An 18,389-nucleotide genomic window follows, 5' to 3' on the forward strand; every position below is an offset into this window, starting at 1 on the left:
CCTCTCTTTGGACGAAGGTCTGAGACACCTAAGGCAGAATATTGTGGGGGGGGGGGAGCTTTGCTTTTTTGTTTTGTTTTGCTTCAAAGCAGCGTCTGTATCATTCTTAGTTTGAGTGACAAACGTCCCGGGCTAAATCGACATTCTTACCTTAATGTTCCTAGTAAAAGGCTCCGGCAAACAATGCTCATGGAAGGCGCATGCAAAAGATAGGTTTCAAGGGGTCAATCCACAGCTTTCAAAAATTAATTTAAAAGAAAGAAAACCCAAAGAAAGAAAAGGAAAAGACCCACAGTGAGTCATATTTCCAAACAGACGCATCTCAGCTTGGGCTGCATGGTGGCATAAAGCAGGTTTACATACACAGAGCTGTGTGTCAGGAGGCAGAGTTCTTTAAGATTTACTTGACACTTATTTTCCGGGAAGCCTTTTGTGGAGTTGTGCCGTTTGTTTCTTATTGTCTGTGAAGCAGTTAGAAGCTTCTCCCTGAGGGGGCCCCTCAGCCCCTGGCTCGGCCGCTTTGACAGGGAGCTAACCATATTAGGATGTGTATGGTAAAGTAAACAATAACATAGTTGCAAAGAAATGGAATTTCTCTCTCTCTCTTTCGGCTAATAGTGTTGGTGTCAGCCCTGTTTTTAGCCGTTCCCACTAGTTTTGTGCTCTAGTTCAAACAGGCCTTCTTTTAATGAAAACAAAAAAGAGGGAGTGGGGAGGTAATGGGAAGAAACAAGCATTTCCAGCTTCCAAACTTCTTTCTAAAAGGCCCCCCCCCCAAAAAAAAATCTTTATTATTATTTTTAATGACAAGAGGAAAAAAAGAAAAGCTTTAAGCAGCCCACTAAGAGGCATGGCAACTTAATTGTTACGATGCACAACCAGTATTTTTGAAAGTCCCGACAGAATTATTAAGCAGGATAAAGAACATTAAATGCAGTTGTTTAACAATGAATATCTTTTTAAAAGGCACAAACTAAAGGTGCTAGTTAGAGTCCAAGCATATCCACTGAACTGCCTCACCTTTACTAGATGTGTGAGTTGGGCAAGCACATGCAAGTCTGCTAACTCTCCATGCTAAAAGCGTTTTGTTCGGAACAGTAAAGGCAGGTGTCAAGTTGTTTAATTAGAAGCAGCACTACTAAGCATTTGACAGGCGAGCAGCTCCTCCAGAAACAACCCACCACCACCCCAACACACAAAAAAGAACGCATTCTAAAAAAGACAGACTTTTTACACCAATTGCTATTTCAAAACCACAATGTCACTTACAAAGTAAGTTGCCGGGATCAGAAAAAAAGCAGACTCTCCCCACATGAAGGCTGCAAACCTGTGCCTTCTTATGTGAGAGTTATGTTCCACTGACATCAGTCACACTTATGTACAGACAGCACTTAAGTTCTGGAAATCGTGAAAGACCAGGAAATCAATCGAACAGGGCACAAGACTGCAGCCTAAGAGATTAGCATCTAGAGGTGCAAGCTGAGTATAAAATCTACATATTTGAAGTCAGGGCGGTGGGGGGGGGGGGGAGAGAGGGAGAGTGGAGAACACACACATGTAGAAACAAGTGAGTTTCCATGTCTTCTCCCAACCTAAGCAGGATGCCTGGAGCAGTTACCCTTCCAGGAAGACATGACAGGAGGTCAGGTCCTTTAAAAGTATTTTGTAGCATTACCAGTCAGCATAAGTCATCAGACAATGAGAAACAAAGCAGACATTCTCTGGAAAAGAAGCTGACAAAAGGGTTCAATGAGCCCCCCCCCCCCAGTGTTTCAGGCACCAGGGAGATAAGGGAGGTTGGGACTTGAGAAGGAGTGGAGAAGTGAAGCAGGGGGTAGAGAGGCAGGAGGGGTAGGATGAGCAAACTGATCTTGGGGGGGGGGGGAGAGAGAGAGAATACACAAATACAGCAGACACCTGCAAGGTCAAGCCTCTTCAAACTAATTCTCCCTTTTCTTGTTATGGAACCTTGAACCAGAATTTTGGTACAGAGTTCTTTTAAAACCTGCCTCCAGTTCTCTCCAAGCAACTGAATTTTCAGGGATTTGAGACCCTGTGTTTCTCTCTCTGTACTGCCTTGCATGCAAGAACTAGATAGATAGATAAATAAATAAATAAATCGATGGATGGATGGATATATAAAGGAATAAAAAGACAAGTTAACACAAGGAGATATCAAAATCAATGAATCACACAAACAACTAGCAGTTCAAAAGTTCAAAGACACGATGGCCAGTTCACTAACGTCCTAGTACTCAACCAATAATAAACTTGACTCCATCACTCCTCATACTATAGACAATTTCATAACATCATTTTCATTAGCTTGTCCTGGTGAAAACTGCTAGCTATTTATGTATATGCTAAAATAAATTAGCCATTTCATCGAGCAGCACGATCCGTATAAAATGCATTAGCACAATGCTCAATTTTACAGTTGGGGTAAATAATACATCAATATATTCAAATACAAAATGATTTTATCTATATTATCATCATCATCATTGTTGTTATTATTATTGTGGAGCTCCTGCTCTTCCATTCTGCTCATGCGAAAAGTATTTTATTGGATTTATTTGTTTCAATTATATACATATATCACACACACGTACACACATACATGCATACCTACAGCGAAACAGTTCAATGAATCTTAGCAATGGGATCTGGGAGGGGGGGGTGGAAATTCAATATTTAAAACAAATGGGCTGGGATCCAAAGAAACGTGAATAGAAGGAGAAAATGCACTAGTGCTGTTCCATGAATTCTTGTGGAAAAGCAAATGGGAGACTGCTATGAATGCATCAGGATAAGAAGCAGGACTGGCTGCTGTATTGTATGAAGCGAAGTGCTCCATAAAAATATACTGAGAATTATCTTGTCCAAAGTGCCACACAAGGGCTTGCACACACCTAGGAATTGCTCTGGATCTGGGGCTCACTTTTTTCATGCCACACTCTTCTGTTAATTGGGAAAAACCATTCCATGAAGAGAAGGTGCTTTTTCTGCTAGTGCAAGGGCAGCTTTGCTCCCAGCCCATAGAGAAAAGTTCAGCCAATAGTATGAAAAACATTCTTTACAATATTAGATAATCATGCAATTTTAAAAAATTGAGTCAGTGAAAAAAAAGGAAGTTTCTCCATTGCAATAAAAATATGTGTATTAACTTAATAGGAAAGGCGATGAAAAAACTAAAAAATATGAAGCAGCATTTTGCACCGGCATTCCATATACTACATTTTTGAATGCACAATCTGGAATCGCAGTTGAGGCTAAGGAGGCAAGTGTCAGCAGCGCCAGCAGCCAGGTGGACGTATCAGCTTGGGTCTCCAAGGGACATACAATATATTTAATAGCATAGGTATAGGTAAAATACATTATAATAAAAACACAGGAAGTCCATAAAGATCCACCAGTAACCTCTAATAACAACAACAAATAGCTTCAGCAGCACAACAAACAGCAAACACCACTAGCACAGTCGAAAAGACTACAGGAAAGGTCATTTTATCTGGAGCTGAAAAGATGTCAACAAGGATTCCAGGAAGACCTCACTGGGGAGTGTGTTCCACAAAAGTGGAGCCGCAGCTTAAAAGGGCCATCTCCCCTTTCATCCTCCTCCAACCATCCCTGAAAGAAGGAACCCAGAAAAAAGAACCTCAGATGGAGCCATAAGGGTTAGGGAAGGCTGATGCTCCAGCAGTTATTTGGGTTCTGAGCCACAAGGAGCTTTACAGGTAAAAGCCAGTACTTTGAATTGAGCTCTAGTCACCTAATCCAGCTGTGACAAAACTGGTGTTACGTGCAGCTTGCATCAAACCTTTCAGTACTCTGGCAGCTGCATTCTGCATTATTTGAAGCTTCCAAACAGCCTTCAAAGGCAGCTCCATGTAAAGTGCACTGCTGTGATCCAATCTTGAGGTTAGAAGAGCATAAATAACTGCAGTCAAGCTACCCTTTCCCAGAAAGGCTTGTAGTTGGACCACCAGCCTGTTGGAAGGCACTCCATGTCACCAAGACCACTTGCGTCTTCAGTGATGGCAATGGATCCATGAGAACCTGCAAACTATGAACACACTTCTTCAGATAGGAAGGAAATCATATGGGTGGCATCCTTGAAAATAAATCACAGTGTCCCTTACTGCTTGTCATAGGAGAGTGTGTGCCATATGATTTCCACCAATTTGTCTCATCTCACTTCCCTGGGCTGAAAATCCAAAACACATGGTTTCATAACAGGCGGAAATAGAAAAATGTTATCCCTAGGTATCCCACCCACTGGATCATGAGGCATGTGACTCAGTTACATATTACAATTGCCACACAGAGACAGCATGGAATAGTCCTCAGGCAGCAGTTGTAATGTGTATAAGGGCTCCCCACTTATATACACTCTGCTAAGTTCTGTGCCCCTCCTACGAATCTGTGGCAGGGGGATGGAAATTCTCCATATGAAGGCACTAATCTACATTAGGCACCCTATATTTTATGAAAGCTGCCAGGTAGGTTCTGTTTCAAGTAACTTTTCCACATAGTAATTAATTATAATTTGTATAATAGTAGGTATGATGCTCTGAGTAGTATCTCTTAGAACATTAGAACGATACAAGGGCAGCACAAGCCATAAGAATGTGTCCACACAATACAGAAGGGGGTCTGTAAGAGAACAGCAAAAACATAAAGCTAAAGAACTGTGCAGACATGTATCAAGCATATGGGCCTGGTAGAAAGAGTGCTGCTTTTGCATAAAAAATTAATGACGGAATTACTAAAGTGGGAATTCTAGCTTCCAGTATCTTTTTTCACCACAGGCCACTCAAGTGGTTTCACTATCACAGCATCAACTATGGCAAAAAGGCCATTAAAAGGGTCATTTCCAGAGTGAGCATTTCAAGTAAAGAAACCATGAACCTCTGCCCTAGGGCACAATGCATAACTTATATCACGTTAATTCCTTCCCCAAAACATGTTTCAGGGGACTCTGACAACCCAGGTGGTTCCTTTCCTCTTCCCCCATCAGCCCCCTTCTCAAATGCATTGCCTAGTAACATATTAACTGAGTCAATGTCAAGCTTAAGTTAGAGAAAACGTCATCATATTTTAAAGCCAGAACACTATATAAAAAAAGGAAACAGAATTGAATTTTCAATCAACAGCTTTAACACAGGCAACTTATTTCCTTGGTAAGTGTGTCAAAAAAGTAGTGGACTCAAAGCAGCTAGCCAGTGCACAAACTGTTCTCCAAAACTCTGCCAATAATGGTGAATGTCTAACTATTTTTTTTTTGTTTTTTTTACAAAAAGTTCTTAGTTCAATGCTGTTCTTTTTTGTTTTGTGAAGAGGACAAAGCTCCACTTGGCACACAGAAGAAACCAAAACCTTTTACCCTCATTACTCGAACCATTTTTGAAGCTTGGGCTCTAGCCGTGAAAATCTAATTAATCAATTAACCAACTGCACCACTCAGCTGACCATATGTTAACTTAATTCCTTTAAAAAATATATTTCACATGAGCAGTTCTCTTTGCTCACCATTTATTATTGATTTATTTCAGTCTGCTGTCTGACCATCTCACAGAATCAAGAAAGGTAAGTGTTTTAAATGAATTGGAAAGCAATATTAGAAAAAGATGAAAAGGTAATACTGTATTTCATACTAAAATATGAAATATAGTTTGCTAAAATGGCCTTTCACCTGATTAGTCACAGCTATTAATTGCCAAGTGGCATACACAACATGCTCAACACTCTACCAGTTCCACACAACTATGGAGAACAAGGTCCATCAATGGAAGAACAATACAGTAAATATCCTTATTCCCCAATATCATGGGACTCTTATTATCCACACTAAGTCCCCAGCTATGATGAGAGATTTACCCTTCACTTAGGGTAGAGAATCTAGGATACAAGCTATAAAGAGCCAAGTGGTTTGAACATGATGGCAACTTATTCTACAACTCTTTGTCATCTCAAGTTCCCTACTTTTGTATGATTTAAAGAAAAAACAGCAATAAAATACTGCCTTATGGGGTTTTGTGAGAAGCAATAGATAATCATCACCCACTCTACTAATGTTTTCACCAGTGTAAAGGATTCTCCATAGCAAACTCAACTGCAGTGCATTGAAATAATGTCCCCTGATAACACAGATGTGCCACCCATTGCATGAATCTTTGTATCAAAAAAATTCAAACCACCTTGGATCATCAGGCCAAAATTCTCCACGCTGTCTCAAGCCTTACTCTTCTTCACCAGCCTGAGTTCCCTAGCTAGACTGGAAATCTGCCTAACGTGGTGCCATTTGTTTTAAAGGACAGAGCCTTTAGCTGCATGGCAGGGAGAAATCAGCAGCTGATGATTTGCTATCACTGTTTCTCTATGCTGAGAAAAATTTCCAACTTTTCTAAGTGTGTTCAAAGCCCTTTCACACCAATTGTGTCAAGGTAAACACCAGAACACATTAACAGCAATACTAGAAGCATCTCAGAAACAAAGTTCAGGAGCAGCTGCAAAAGTTCCATTCCCTCTTAGCTTTACCTCCCTATCTTAAAACAGAAAAGTGTTCACTACCTTATTAAACCTTTAAGCAACTGTCTGGGCGAACATAGCCATAGTTAGCAGCAAACAGGCTAAAAATAAATAAACACGTATCAGCACAGAATTGTACAAGCAAACTTCTTGTTTTAGGGACATGAGTAGGGTAAGAACAAACCTATCACAAAGCGTCATTCACTCCAGAATACAGTAGTTTATTTTTAGCATGAAGATGTTAAAGATTGTTGTGCTTTTAAGATCTAAGCATTATAAAGAAACTACCCCTCTGTGTGCTGTTTTCTATCGGCTGCTGTGAACATGTTTGTGATTTGAGAGTGTCCCACACATCAGTTACATTTTTTACTGCACATGGTAATTGGATATTTCATTCAGGTGGTTATTCTCAGGTATCTGTTACCTATATCAAATGAATGTCCCTTGAAATGACTTGCATGAGGTGTTTTTTCTGTCATCCTGCTCCAGAACACTATTGAAGAAAGAGTCCGTAATGAAGTTATCTCTCGTTGTGCAAAGTGTTTCCATTCCAACATGCAAGTATTCCATGGGGTAATGAGGAAAGAACTATGTGATGTGCCATGGCACACTTCACAGCAGCCATGTTTTGAAAATCCACATACTGTATCTGAATAGCAATGGTATTTGTAAGCAAGTGGAACAAGCAAATACATCCATCAACAATTTTTATTCACAAGTAAAAGTATGCAGGGATATGAAATAAAGAGTTATATTTTCAGCAACATGTCAATGAAGCTATTGCTACCAGTGTTGAAAATCCTCCTTCCTATCTTAACCATTTTTATGGTAGATTCAAATACATGGTTTTTTTCTTCTTCACAGCCGCTTTCAATTTCCCTGCATCTTTCGTTGCTGTACCTTATCAAGGAAGGGTGAAAGAGTATCCAATTTAATATCAGTTTGCAGGACTGGAGATTTCCTTCGTATCTTATGCAGCAAGGAAAGCTTCAGGGGAAGGCTTAGGAGTAGGCATCAGGTTTTAAATACCTTGATTGGCTGGAACCTCAGATCCCATCAGGGTTGACTTAGTCCTTCATGTTTCTTTGGCAGATAAACTAACTTCTATCCAGTTTATTTTGCTGGGTACTTTTGAATGAACTCTTAAGAGCTGATGTCTTCCCTATTCTATGTGAGCTTCCTCTGAAAAACTCATTTGGCCTTGCATTGAGTCATGCACTGTGACTCAGGTACCCCGTCTGTAAATGAAAATAATCAGTCTACGACAGAGTGTGACAAATAGGAAGTAAACTTCCATAGTGGAGTTGTGAAGTTTGATAATAATAATAATAATAATAATAATAATAATAATAATAATAATATATTTATACTCCACCCATCTGGCTGGGTTTCCCTAGCCACTCTGGGTGGCTTCCAACAAAATATTAAAATACAGTAGTCCGTCAAACATTAAAAGCTTCCCTAAACAGGGCTGCCTTCAGATGTCTTCTAAAAGTCTGGTAGTTGTTTTTCTCTTTGACATCTGGTGGGAGGGCGTTCCACAGGGCGGTTGCCACTACCGAGAAGGCCCTTTGCCTGGTTCCCTGTAACTTGGCTTCTCGCAGCAAGGGAACCGCTGCCAAGTTGTAACAGAAAAGTAAGTAATATCAGTCACAACAAACCAATCATCTCCCATCCCGCTCTCCTTCCCTCTCCTAAACAACTGCCTTGTTTGGATGCTATATTTAGTAAATGCATACTCCGTGACTGTACTTTTAGTAGCATAGGACACATGCTTTTAGTGAATAAAAAACAGGAAGGAAGAAAAAGTGGAGATGTAGAATAAAAAGAGAAAAGGCTTAATTAAGAAGACTGGAAGAAATTCCCTAAGATAATCACAACATTTTCTAGAAATGTATTCCAGATAGTATCACAAGTTTCTTTTTGTCTCTTAAAAAGGCCAGTTCTTTTCTCCTCTTCCAGATCAGTTAACTGCATTATACAAGAACATATAGAGTTTTGGCTTTTTGTGCTGCCATCATTAACCACTTGATTACCGTGACCACTCCTGCAATCTTGTTACAGCCCTCTCTCAGAGTTGAGTGCCCCAAGCAAAGAGAAATACCTGGCCTAAACATACAATATTTCCCCTAAAACAACATCAATATATTTTGAAACTTTCCTCCACCATGGATCTATGGTTTCACAATTATAGATTGTTAAATCTTCATCTAGCATGTAGAAGACAGAGGTGAAGAACTGAGTGCAAAAAGTCAAAAGTAATCAGGAGGTTCTCCTTGTGCACCCTTGTGCAAATTAATTGAAACAAAGCATGTTTTCTATCTTATTCATAATTCTCTACTCAAAACAAACACGAAAAGTAAGTTGATCATTATGCTGTCGGAAGCCTGCAGTCAACAGAAGAAATGATGTGCTCGCCACAATATATTGAGGTTCTATGAAAGAGAGTTATTCCAGAGCTGGAAAAGAGGTATCCTGACGGTACTGTGATATTGCAGCAGGACCTAGCCCCCTGTTACACATCGAAAGTGGTGAAGAAATTCAGGACAGAGCAGCAAATACAGCTACTTGATTGGCCAGGGAATTCCCCGGACGTAAGTCCTATTGAGAATTAGTGGGCTATATCCAAAAGTCACATCCGTGCTATGGACTGTAAGACTATGGAGAAGCTCATTCAGGTGCTGATTCAAGTGTGGTACAGGGATCCGAAAATCAACAGTGACTGTTTGAAACTAGTAGACTCCATGCCAAACCGTGTTCAAATGCTGCTTAAAAATAGCAGAGGTCATATGCATTACTAAAGTACGTATATGTGAGTTTTGTACATGTATTTGTGAGTTTTGTACAATAAACTACATTGTTTGTTTCCATTAATTTGCACAAGGGTGCAGACCAAAAGGCAGGACAGAAATGTTCAAAAACAGCAGCAAGCGCACACAAGTTGCATTCATCACAGGAACTGTAATAGAATTTGCAGTTATGTTGTCCAGCTGCACAAGTTTAATGTATGGTCCCAGATGTGGGTTCACATAAAAAATACTGCATTCAAAAGGGGAAGTGAAAAGTGGAGGGAAAGTAAAAGCATCATTTTGCCATCACCACCTTTCACCCTGCCCTTCATATTACAGGATAGAACAAGCTGGAACTTGCTCTGGATTAAACAGCCAATGGTACTGCTAGGACAAGACATTCCGAAAGGAATAGGCTTACATGTAAACTTTTACGTTTGCATAGCCCATAACTGGGAAGAGAGATAGATTCTAATAAACAGGCAAGCTGAAATACAGCACACTAAAATATGGTGAACAACAAATCTCTCTACCCAGATCATAAAAAGAATTTTTCTGCAGCATGCATAAGGATTCAAGATTCAACTGTGCATTTCTAATATTGTGCCTTGGTCTTCTGTTATATAATTGCTTTGTCTTAATCTTTGTTCCAACAGGCCTTCCAAGTAATTATTGTTCTTTCTTTAAAAAGCACAGAGTCCCCTAATTTAGTACAAGTCCAATATGACATTTGGACTTCACTGTCTCTCAAACAAGAGCATTATTTCTACCAACAGCTCAATGACAAGCGGCTCTTAAGTTCCCAGACGTGCTTCAAAATGCTGTGGTTGGCTTGTTAAACTTATATTCTGAGCTTTGCACATTCTGAGAGTCCACATTAAGTCCTCTACGTGTGCTAAAATCATCTGGGCAGCCAATGCTTGACGTTCCGTCTGTCAAGGAACTGAGGAATGAAGCAGAGAAGAGAAGCTCCAAGCCCACAGAATTGGTTGCCAACTCAAGTTCCACCATGGTGCTTCCCTTTCATAAACAGTGCAATATTCCCCACTCCACCCCAACCGGGGAGACACCGTTTATGAACAGGCAGCTTGTACTTCATAATAGTGCAGCCCTACTATTTCCGGCTTTCAATCTGCTTTGATGGCTGTTGGTTTTACTGTATTTTAACAATTGTTCTAACATTTTTTACTGCTTTAATGCACTTATAAGCCTCCTTAAAAGAAAGATGGAGGGCTGAACATGGAGACAGGGAGCTTGAGGTAATTTTTATTTAGAAATCAATTTGACTCAGTATCATAGGTCTCACTTAACTAAAGTGTATAAAAGAAAACACTTCTAGAGAAGTGTGACCCAAGACATCTGATACCATGAACTCCATCATAAGAGTCTTAAAGTCCAGCAGGCAATTTAAAATTAGGTAGAAGTTAACACAAGTGAAGGGACACAAGTGAAAGCACTGTTAATTATTTGAAGTTAGTGCTATATTACCTGTGTCAAAGGAGCTTCCCCATCAGTACACATCTATTTTGGGGGAAACTGAACTTGCTGAATTTCTGCTTGTAAGAAAACACTTCAAAGCAGACAGAAATGACAACTTTATTCACCACCCAATTGTTGCTGTTGGCATCTGTCTATCTCAGGAGCACCCCTACGGGTGTGAAGTCAAACTGCAGTGTTAGCTTCCCCGGGGGTGCAAGTCTGGGCAGTGTGTATGGAGGTCCTGGGCTGCCCAGACAACAAGACCCACGTCTCGACCTTGCTGGTGTGGTCCAAAGGAAAGCAGAGCAATACGTTTGGCAGTAGCCTGGTTACAGGAGTTGCCAGGAGGAGGAGTAAAAGGCGCCCAAAGATGTCCTGCAAGGCAGTGACTACAGGCAACCCCCAATTTGCATCAGGGTTGCATTCCAGTTCATAGCGCATGGTGACAGAGTGTGCATAAGCCCATGTTGCCCCATTACATCCTCTTCTGGGTCTGAAAAAGGCCCACTGGTCTTTGAACGCACACACATTCTTTGAACGCACACAAACAGGGTTTGCCTGTACGTATCTTTCTTCGGGGTTTATTCCAGAAGCCTTTCTCATGAATGAGTACAGTTGCAAGGCAGAGGGGGTTTAGAACTAGAGCTTTCCTTTTCCAAGAAGGGCTACTTTCCAAGGCTGACAAACCCCATCTGCCCCTCACTTCCCTCTACAGAATGTGCAGAAACCGCCTTCCTGACCATTGGGCCCACTATGGGTCTCATCTACTCAATCTGCCAGAGCTGGTCTTCACATAAAAGTCCCTAACTAATTAAGGATTTGAGGCCCATCGGCTACCCCCACCTCGTTTAGGCGGCTGGCCGAAGCCATTCCCACACCACCCAATAAGCATTTATGAAAATGAACTTAATACTGTGTTTCACGTTCATCTCAGCCCAACTTTTTTTCCAAAAGAAGCAAATGTTCAGTATGTTATGAGAACACAATCACATAAGACTTTATAAGGGCATTTAAAACAAAAACAAAAACAGGTAACCTTGGTTTATGCTGCTTATAAGCATATTTACAAAACCTGATGTGATGTGATACGATACACAAAAAAAATTCCTATTCCCATGAAATTAATATTTAGCATATAATAGGTTTTTCCAGAGCAACTGGCTCTTATTCTGCAATAATATTTCCCTAAGCAGTTAACTGGACAAAAAATATTTATCACAAACAGAACATCACGACAGTGTTTGTATAAATATGCTTATAGGATAAACAATTGGAAGTAGTAGCTTGCCCTTCACGGCAGCATTTACCTTAGTGGTTTTTCCTCACAAGCAATATTAGCTCTGAGGCAGGCATACCAACTTTATGCCAAGGAATAACACATGCAAGAACTGTGGGCATGATTCAGCCAAGGTTAAGCATTTGTAAGTTTCATTGATTTCAACTTTGTCTAGATTACAACCCAGGCAATAAGTGTGTAAGATAATATTAATTAGACTGATGCATCGTTGTATACCAGCATCTGTATCGGCAGTGCTGGGTCATCTTGCAACACATAAATTCTGCTCTGAAAGGTATTAAGTCCCACAGGCTCCTTCTGTGCTGAACCAGCTTACACAGGACATAATGACTTAAGACTTACTGCCCTTTGAGAATATCTCCTGTGATATTGTGGCCACTATCTCCCCTTCCACCCTTAATAGACTTTTCACAACCTCTGTATAATATCTAAAATTGGTAACAACACAACGTTGTGTATGCATACACATGCACATGTGTGCATATGCACCCATCGACATGTGCTCAATGCTAAAGCGATTTGGTCTATTATGCTCCACTGGCATGCACTAAGTGACCTCAAGGCAGCTTACAAAACTTGCTTCAGACATGTCAAATCAGTGGGAGCAGGAAACAGACTGGTAAGAAAGCTTTACTATTAATAATCGTTGATATCAATACACATTGAAAGAAACCACATTAAGTGTAATGACGTTTACACAGTATTATATTCCCAATGAGCTCGTTGGGCCATTTTATTTAAAAGGTGTTACTACCACATCTGTTTTAATTTATTTGCAAAACAGTGCTTAAAGTGTCTTGAACACTGCAAAATTCAAAGACAATATCTGTTTATATATACTTTTGTATGCATTCAAGCATCAGATTAATACAAGCCTTGCTAGGAAAGATTCACTTGTTCTATGAGGAGTCGGGGTAACTGATTGGCAAATCACAGCCTGTGACCAATTGGACAACTTCATTCCACTTCAAACAGAAACAGAATAAAACACTCTGTGGCATGCTCCACTCTTGTTATAGTCACATATCACAATTCATGCTAGCTACCACACTAAATGTACAGAGAGCTACAAATACATACAAGGAGGCAAGTCCATCCACAAATATAAACTTTTTCCTCTCTCCAAAAAGATCATCTGATGCACCTTAAAGAAAAAGGGGAGGGGGATGAATCGGGTGTGTGTGTGTGATATTTTAAATAACTGCCATCACTACTGCTATGCAGTTGTGCAGCAGAAATAGAAACTGACAACATATATAAAAATACTGTTGAGTTGTAGACCAGAAATTAGAGTCCAGTATAGGTTTATCATCTTAACTGGAGATCAGAAAAACTGGCTCCTAAAGGGAAAGAAAGAACATCAATTCAATTTTTCTTAGAAAACCATTTCCTACCAACTTTGAAAACAAGAATGCCTACAGTGATCTGATTGGTTTCTTTGTGATTGTTTTGGCTCAGCTCCTTCATCCCTCCTCAGTTGGGAGGCTAAATGTTAGCCTAACCACTAGCTTCAGAGGGTTTTCTTCTTATTAACCTTCCACTTTGTGTTTCCAATTTTAGAAAGGAGTAAAACTATCTTTCAGCAAATTTCACCTTCTCTTATTTGCTTCTGAGGTGAGAATTCAAGTTTATTTTCACATGGACAGAGAAGAGCAGCTTCAAAACTGCAGTGTATACTTTATATGTTTGGTTTCAGCTTTTCAGGTAATGGGCATTTTGGACTTCCAGTGAGCTCCTGATTTAAGCTTGGAATAGTTTTCTTGGAAATACAGTTTTCTTGCAACCTCATGTTGTAATTAACATCCAAACCACATACTAAAGTGATTTATTAACTTGCAGAGATATAGCATATTTTTCTTCCAAAAACCCAGAAACTGAGAAAACTACTCATCAAACATTTTATTTCTGCAATCTGAATCTATCTAGGAAATACTACAAATCACTTGTTCACTGGACAGATGGGGTGGGGTGGGGTGCAAATTCATCCCTGAAAAGCAAACCTGGAAGAGACATCTTCACTTGCAAGCTCTGCATTTTCATCACTGAGTTAAAACAGGGGTAGACAACCTAAGGCCCATGGGCCGGATGCGGCCCAATCGCCTTCTCAATCCAGCCTACGGATGGGTACGGGAATCAGTGTGTTTTTACATGAGTAGAATGTGTCCTTTTATTTAAAATGCATCTCTGGGTTATTTGTGGGGCATAGACATTCGTTCATCCCCCACCACCACATGGTCTGAGGGACGGTGGAACGGCCCACGGCTGGAAAAGTTTGCTGACACCTGAGTTAGAACTAGCTTTGTAGAACCAGCTTTAATAGATGTATGGACAGTGTCATCATATAGCTTAGTCACTAGATGGCACTGTATTTAGGTTATATCTGGGTGGAGTCAGGCGTTTCCTGTTGCTGTTCTGTTCTTAGTTTTAGAGAGAAAATAAAGTTCTAGATCCCTGACTACTGAGTCCGCTATGGCCAGGTATCTTCAGCCTTTTCGGACTCAGTACCTACTTTTTAACCCAAGCATGCATATACAGTGGTGCCTCGCTAGACAAATTTAATTCGTTCCACGGGTCTTTTCTTATAATGGAAAATTCGTCTAGCGAATCCCATAGGAATGCATTGAAAAAAATTTTATTTTTTTTTTGCCCATAGGAACGCATTAATTGAATTTCAATGCATTCCTATGGGAAACCGCGATTCGCTAGACAAATTTTTCATAAAATGAATTCGTCTAGCGAGGCAACCTCCGCTTGAAAAATCCTTTTGTTAAGCGGAAATTTTGTTAAGCAGGGCATTCGTTAAGCGAGGCACCACTGTATGGACACCTTTCTTAATCTTTTACCAAATATCTGCATGGTGGTATTGCTTCACCGGTAGGTTGTGGCCCACCGGTTGCTCTGAGCTTTCAGTGACACTACAACACTGAGAAATTTCAGCTTGGCTTTAGTACTAAACAATACAGTACTTACTAAGACCATTACCAAAGTGCATCATATAACTAAATCAAGCCCTAAATGCTCTGTTTTGCAAATTTCATGGGTCACTAGGGATAATTAAAAGGACAATTATACAAAGTTGATTCAGTTTGGAAAATCAAATGGTATTTTCTGCTTTATAGCACAAGGTAATCTGGTTTCTCCCTTCCTCCTCCCTATTATTACTATCTTTTGTACTTTTATGGTCAAGCAGCACAAACAAACAACAGCTGCACTTTAAAAGGGAATCTGTTATTGCTTTTTTATTATTTGGTTTTGTTTTTGCTTCACCAGTAGCTATTCCTTCCGGTAGATCATACAGAGCAGCGAGTGTGGAGAGAGATTATTATTAAAAAGTAAGGGGGTGACATAAAAGCTGCAGCTGCACAAAGTGGTGCTGCTTTGGGTGTTTACAGTGCCGGAATGCTGTTTAGTTTGTCATTGTGTCCAACCACTACTGTAAAGCTAGTAAAGTACATTATTGGTAGCAGCAGCTCATGAAAAATACAGCAGAGAAACTGCTAGTGGCAGAAGCATTTAACTTTCTTGTTAGCCGTCCTCCCCCATGTGGCACTTTAGCACCCGCAAGTTGTTTATTATGTTCTGTGCCAGGCAAAATTGATTAAATGGGGCTCTTAAGAATCAAAGCGTTATAAATTCATGGAAATACAGCAAGCAATAAATTCCATGGAATTAAAAGCTTACTAGTGCTATTAGCATTTCAGAGTGTTTGCATTGTTAATACCAATGTAGGGGGGAAAAAGATACTCCTGTAATACAAATGCAAGCCAATGCAGCACATGCAGAAGCAATAATATTTTTACAAAATGTGATCACTGCTTGCAGAGACTTTTTTCCTTCTCCTTCTGACCTGAAATGCTCATTAATGTTTTAAAGAAAAATCTAAAACAAAAGCAGTGATCTACACAGAACACAATGATTTATACCCAGTCATCATCTGTAATATCTTTTATGATTGTTTGAAACAGAGGCAGTGTCCCAGATCACCCCTTTGCTTCCGCATGGGGCAGGGCACTAACTTCTGTTAACAAAGGGTGCAAAGGTATTTCGCAGTTTTCTTTCTTTCTTAGCCCCCAATAGGCTGAATTTGATTCATATTCATATTGAACTGGTACTCAAATAGTCACCATATTAACAGTAGAATTTTTACCCCAGGTCATTCTGTCGTCATTCCAGTCAAACTACTTTGACATCAGAAAACATACACATATATCATCAGCATATTGCTACAGACAAAAAAAATCATAGTTAATAGATATTATTCTATTAAAGGAAAACGAGAAAATTGGACACTTTACAAATATAGTTGTAATGTAAATTTGCTACACTATGAAGGTCACTGTGCCTTTTTAAAAGATAAAACTTTGCACTTCTAGAAAATCTTGTTGAGGGTCACAAACACTACAAAAAACACAGAGATGTAAAAGACTGACTTTTTAAGAGTTCAGAGTTCTGTTCATGGTGAGAATGGAGTAACAATTAGTCATACAACCACAACTTTACATGAAGCAGGGAAAACAGTCCACGCCCCCCCCCTCATACCAGGTTTGTGTTTGTTTTTTTAGGGGGGTGTTTTAGGCAGAGTTTCTTCCACTTAGCTCTCCCAGCTGGGATCTTAAGCACACAAAACCACTAAGCTATAGCCCCACAAGGCTTCAGTTCCAAAATTAGAATTATTGAGATACAATATTTCAAGAAAGAAAGCACCAGTGGATTGCACTTTCCCCCATGCTTTTTTGACCCCCCCATGCTTCTTTGACCCCCCTCCCCAACATCAGGAGACCACATTTCTGACCCACTTCAAAGGAAGCACAGAAATGCAAGGAGAGGAAGTACAGCTGCTCTTTTCTGGTGTCTGCCTGCCTCTCAAAAAAATGTGGCAAAGTCTTACAGATATCCAAATCAACATAGGAAGATATTAATCTTGTAGCCCAGTGTTTCTCAACCAGTGTGCCTCCAGATGTTTTGGGACTACAACTCCCATCATCCCTAGCTAGCAAGACCAGTGGTCAGGAATGATGGGAGTTGTAGTCCCAAAACATCTGGAGGCACACTGGTTGAGAAACACTGTTGTAGCCAATGCTCAGATTATGTAAGTACACTCAGGGTTAGTGGCAAAGTTCGTGGTGCTGTATGAGCAGTACAGAAGCAAACAGAAGCAGGAATAATCTTGTTTGCTCATTTTCTCCATTTATTTTGTGTGTGTGTGTGTGTGTGTACAAGCGTGCGTGCAAAACCTAAAGGTACACTGTCCTTTTTAAGTGAGCATACCTTAGTAGCTGCTGGTGTATATACATACTAGTATAAAATAGAACGTATCCCATCTCCTTGTAGATAATTAAACCTTTTTATTTCAAACAGGAGTGTACGCACAAAATATTTTTTTAAATAGAAACTACATGTGAAAAGGTTTTTGTGGATCATGTGCAGAAAATGGTTTCCCAGTGATGTCTAAACAGAAGCAAGTTCAAATCTATTAGTGTCTGGGACAAGCTGGCATCATGTCACCACTAATGCCTTGGACATGCTGGAATCATGTCGCCAGTAATGTATCTAGTTAGACTCTAAGGGAAACCTAATAGAAACCTAATAGAAAACTGTCTGATAAATTCATGAGTTCCAATAGAGAAGCCCTAGGATTTTATCCATTAGAGCCGGACAGTCCACCAGCACTGACCAGATGAGATTCCCCAGTACTTCCAATCTATAGAGAAGAGATCAAAATCACTTAGTTTTATAAAAACAGAAGTACAGCCCATAGAAGAATCACTCAAGAAATGTACAGCATTTTGAATAATCAGACACGCTGACACAGAACAACCAGGAATAAATTTGAGCTCACGGAATATTCCCTGCCACGGGCTTTCTCTTAATATCTGCAATAGTCCCTCATCACAACTGCAGACAGCTAGAAAGTGTGCATATGAGTATTCCAAATTTTCAGACGAGAAATTTATTCACGACACATGACAACACAGAAACACACGTACAGCAACAGAGAATCAGAAATGTTTTCTCATCCACTGAAGCAGGTACAGAGTCCTTGTGGATGCCAGGAGGCTAGTTTCCCCAAGAAAAGGGGTAATTCTCCCAAGATTTCAACATCTTTTATTCTTCTGAAATCATTCCAAGAAGTGTTTTATAATTGTGCGGCTATTACAGAATAGACTGTTATCTGTCTCCCTCTCTGTCACCAACCCAGTTTGGATATCAACCCCAAACCATAGTTTAGCAACATTTAAAGGAATGTGCTCAACCCTGAGGCCCATGCATACCAAGCTTGCTTCCCCTTCTCG

General features: G+C 40.0%; 1 protein-coding gene across 20 annotated transcripts in view; it reads right to left on the reverse strand.

Moving 5' to 3' along the window:
* FOXP1 (forkhead box P1) overlaps positions 1–18,389 on the reverse strand; it is a 548,710-nt gene that overhangs the window by 271,210 nt on the left and 259,111 nt on the right. For 2 of the 20 annotated variants that reach the window (XM_035106656.2, XM_060271347.1), the window contains exon 1: positions 151–16,826. The exons of the other annotated variants lie outside the window; for them this stretch is intronic. The gene's annotated coding sequence lies outside the window, so the exon portion shown is untranslated. Of the gene's footprint in view, positions 1–150; positions 16,827–18,389 lie in introns of those variants that run through there. 20 annotated transcript variants of the gene reach the window in all.

The sequence above is a fragment of the Zootoca vivipara genome, chromosome 2 (genome assembly GCF_963506605.1).
Source record: "Zootoca vivipara chromosome 2, rZooViv1.1, whole genome shotgun sequence".
Lineage (NCBI taxonomy): Eukaryota > Metazoa > Chordata > Lepidosauria > Squamata > Lacertidae > Zootoca > Zootoca vivipara.